The 4,130-nt window shown below is 61.8% G+C and overlaps 1 long non-coding RNA gene across 1 annotated transcript; it reads left to right on the plus strand.

The window, feature by feature from the left end:
• Positions 1-2,407: 2,407 nt before the first annotated feature.
• Positions 2,408-3,131, plus strand: LOC306815334. The gene is made up of 3 exons (XR_013777381.1): positions 2,408-2,455; positions 2,613-2,714; positions 3,056-3,131. It is a non-coding gene; the product is annotated as an uncharacterized lncRNA (long non-coding RNA).
• The last annotated feature ends 999 nt before the right edge of the window (positions 3,132-4,130 follow it).

Raw genomic sequence — 4,130 nt, forward strand, 5'->3', positions numbered from 1 at the left:
CCCATCACCCTGTACAGCCTGTTCTAGCTCTGTCTGAACAACAGAGAGTTCCAGGGCCCTCTGGCTGCTCCCTTTCCCAGCCCTGACTTGTCAGCACCCACCCCATGCTCCCTCCCTGCCCCTCAGGAGCCTGTCCCCACAGGGCTAAACTGCCTGGGTGCTGCTGGTGCGGGGCAATGGGCAGAGGCAGAGCTGGCAGCCAGCTCAGGTCCCTGCTGCTGCCCAGGCCACGGTGCTGTGTCTCAGACTGCCCTGAGACAGAGTTCTGACCCTACAGAGCTGCTATGGCTATGTGGAAGACAATCTTGTGCTCGCCCAGGACTGCAAAGCCAGCGCGGTTGAGACTCCTGGATGTGCTGGGGAGCTGGCCAGAGCACAGCACGTGCACCTCCGATGGGGACACAACGAGAGTCTTTTCCCTGGCTGTGAGTTTCTGGAACTGGCCTTTGCTCACCCCAAGGCTGCCCCTCCTGAAGCTCTCTACCCTCCTTCCCCCACTGAATCTCCCAGCCTGAGGTGCTGAGCTGAATCCTGGCCTAGGGGCAGCTTCAGGGGCACCAGGCCCGGTGCTCCCCCTGCGTCTCCCTTGGCCTCTCCCTGCCACGCTCGGGCTCTGCCACACGGATACCTCGGCACTGAGCGCTGTCTCGGGGTGTTTGTCCTTTGCAGGCAACTGTGGTGATGTGGAAGATCCTCCAGGAGCCCTGCATCCCACACATAGTGACACTGTATTTCAGTCGCCTATTTGTCCACCTGCTCTTCCAAGCCTACTTCAGCACATTGGATACACCAGAGGAGGTTGATAAATTGTGGAAAACATGCCAGAAAGAACATGGCTTTGCTGCCAGCTCCAACAGGTTTTCCATCCCAGTCCTTCTGTCCCTGCCATGTCCCCAGGGCAGGAGCCAGTGCTCCCAGCGTGACCTGAGCTTTGCTCTGCACACAGGTTTGCACTGGAGACCCTGAAGTCCCTGCTCTGCCGAATGCAGTGTGAGGATGTGGTGACGGCAATGGAGCGCAAGTGTGGCTGGGACACGCTGCTGTCTGCTGACTCCCAGCACTATGCCGTGGGTGTGCTGGTCAGGTGAGACCCCACCCTCTCCACTCTTTGTGCTCTGTGTCCGGAGTGCCCTACACAGTACCCGTGCTCATGGGCCAGAGGGCCTTGTCACCGAGGCACAGCCAAACAGACTGGAAAAGACTGGGAAAGAAGGGTGCCCAAAAGGAGCTGCGTCCAAAATAGCTCAGGTCCCCTTGCAGCAGGATGGTGGGGAAAGACCAGATCTCTGGGAATCAGTCCTGGGAGAGGTTTGTCCCCCTGACTCAGACCTTGCTTTCCTTTTCCTCCTTTCAGAGCAATGCGCTCCTCATCCACACCCTTGTCTTCTGGGATTGCATTGTACCTGCTCAGCCTGCTCAACATGGAGATGCCATGCTGGGATTTTGCTGCCCTGGCATTCATTGTGGAGGTGAGCCTGATGGCCCGCGCTGTCTCCCTGAGCTGCCTCCCAGCTCTCTGGCCTCTCATAGCCACACCTGCCTGGGATGGTGCCCGTGCCCTGTGCTGCTGTCTGGGCCCAGCCCTGTGCGGTTCTGGGCTCCTGCCGGCCAGGTCCCTGTCACTGCCCTGTGCCTTTCAGGTCTTGGAGTGCTTGGATGTGTCCAAATACGGGGCCAGTCTCCTGGAGATCATCTCAAAGAACCTGCAGAGCGAGTGCAGGGAGAGGCGTCACCTGGCGCTCAGATGCCTCATGTTGCTTGGCCCCATGAATCCCCCCATGGTGAGAAGGGAGCAGCTGCTGAAGCCCTGCCAGCAGCATGAGCCTGGGGCATGCAGTCGCTTGCGCATGGCTGGGCTTTGGGTGCTGGGGCAGCTGATCCCAGCTCTCCTGCCTCCTGGGTCAGCTGCCCGCGTTGTTTGGGACAGGCCTTTGGCCTCTAGGCCCTGTGGCAGCAGAGTGGCCTTTCACACAGTTGTCTTCCAAACAGGCAAAAAAATTGTGGAACCTGACTGACAATCTTGTGGACATCCTGCAGGAAAACAATAGCTTCACTGTCAGGATGACCATCGTTGTACTCCAATCTTTGTTCCTCCACAATGGTGCCCCTGTACGCAGCCCCATCGCCCTGCGGCTGGCTGAGGCGCTCCTGCCACTCTTTGACCACGTAAGGCTCTGTGCCCCAGGCCACGGCCACCGACTGCGGCCCGGACACTTTGTGACCCGTGAATTTCAACGTTGGTGCCCACGCGGGCCTGAAGGAACCAGTGCTTAGGACTTTTTTCCTTCCTTTCCTACAGCATGATAGACAGGTGAAGATGGGATCAATTGCTCTGTTTGAAGAGATGATAGGTTTACTAACGAAAAAGGACAGAAAAGCTCTTAAGACACCCGTGTGGCAGAGCGTGCTCCCACTCTTCATCTACTGCCACGATAAGAATCCGGATGTGGCAGAGGTGAGGACTCGTGGGCTGCCCGTGTCCCGGGGGGGGAGTTTTGCTGCCTCCTGCCCTGGTGTCTGGCGGGCTGCAGCCTCCTCCAGGCCTTGGTTCAGGGACACGGCTCCTGTGCCCTGAGCTGCGGGGACATCTCTGCATCTCTGCTGCTGTCCAGGCCTCTCGGACAGCGCTGCTTTGTGTGACCAAGTTCCTCAGGAGGAGGGATCTCATGCAGCTCGTGAATACAGCGCAGCTGTGGAAGTTGGCCGAGTGCCTGGTAAGGACGGCCTGGAAACGCCAGGCTCAGGCTGGAGAAGCCCCCTGAGCGCGGTGCTCACTGTGTGCGGCTGCAGCTGTGGCCCTGCCCAGCGCTGCACGCAGGGGCCGCACGGGCCCGAGCCGGGTGCCGATGGAGCCCCGGCCCAGCGGGGCTGCGGGGCGGGCCGGCACCGCGGCTCCCCGGGCAGCAGCCGGCCCTGTGCCCCTGCAGAGCCCGGCCGGCGGCTGCTGGCCGCGCCTCAGGGCTGTGCGGGCGGGGGAGGCCGGGGCCGGGCGCGGGCAGCGCCTGCCAAAGGGCCGGAGCCCGCCCTGACCCTTCGCTCCCGCCGCTCTCCGCAGCTGGCAGAGGACAGGAGCCGAGCGGCCGAGCACCTGCGCCAGGCCCTGCCCTACCTGCAGAGCCCTCAGGAGCCCCTGCGAGCGGCGGCGTTCCGGTTTACGGGTGAGCCCGGGCTCCCTCCCCGCCCCGCCGCAGCTCAGCCCCAGCCCCGCCTGCTGCCCTGGCAGCTTCTGCCACCCGGGCCCGGCACCACGGAGCCCTGGCTGCTCTCGGAGCTGCTGCCGCCCTCCCGCAGCCGTGCCCTGGGGCGGCAGGGTGCGGCAAGGGCCCGGGCTGAGCCCTGCCGGGCCACGAGGGCCAGTGGCCACAGGGCTGGCAGTGCCGTGGCTCTACTGGCCGGGAGCTGTGCCACTGGGCAGAGCCGTGACAGGGTCTGTGTTCCCAGGGATGGCCAGGGAACTCATGAGGGAGAAGAAGGAAGAGCTGCAGGTGCTCAATGAGGGTGAGTGAGGGCAGTGGGCTGTCAGTGGGGCTGGCAGGAGGAGCTGCAGTCCCTGTCCCGTCTGCGGAGGGGTTTTGCTTCTTGTGTGAACGAGGGCTGGCGTGGGCAGAGCTCACAGAGATTTCCGGGATGCGGGCGGGGGGTTCGTGGCCAGCAACTTGATCCCGTTGGTCCCCTCTTGGCCATGCCAATAGCTGGGAGGAATGCCCCTGACAGGAAGATCTCCTCGGATTCCCACAGTTTCGGGCTTTGACCGTGGCTCTGTTCCTCTCTCTTCCAGCCCTTCAAGCGCTGAGTAAAGACAACAGCCCTTCCCATGCAAGCCCAGTAACTCAACTTGCATTCAGGCAAAGAGCTGCAGAACTACCTTCACCTGATGGCTCAGACAAAGCAGTGTCCTATTAACACCTCCACGTGCCACAAGAGGAGACCACCTGGAGACCAGAGACCAGCTGGAGCTCCAGGCAGAGCTGATAATTGTCACAGCTCTTGTGGCTTCAGCCCTCTCCCTGCTTGTAGACACCTCCCTCCCTCCAGCCTTCAGACTGTGCCCATGCCTTTTTTTTCCCCTCCACTCTTTATCCCTTTTGACAGCTCCCTCCCTCCAGCCTTCCGAACTGTCCCATCCCTTT

The sequence above is a fragment of the Erithacus rubecula genome, assembly GCF_903797595.1.
Source record: "Erithacus rubecula genome assembly, contig: scaffold_115_arrow_ctg1, whole genome shotgun sequence".
Classification (NCBI taxonomy): domain Eukaryota; kingdom Metazoa; phylum Chordata; class Aves; order Passeriformes; family Muscicapidae; genus Erithacus; species Erithacus rubecula.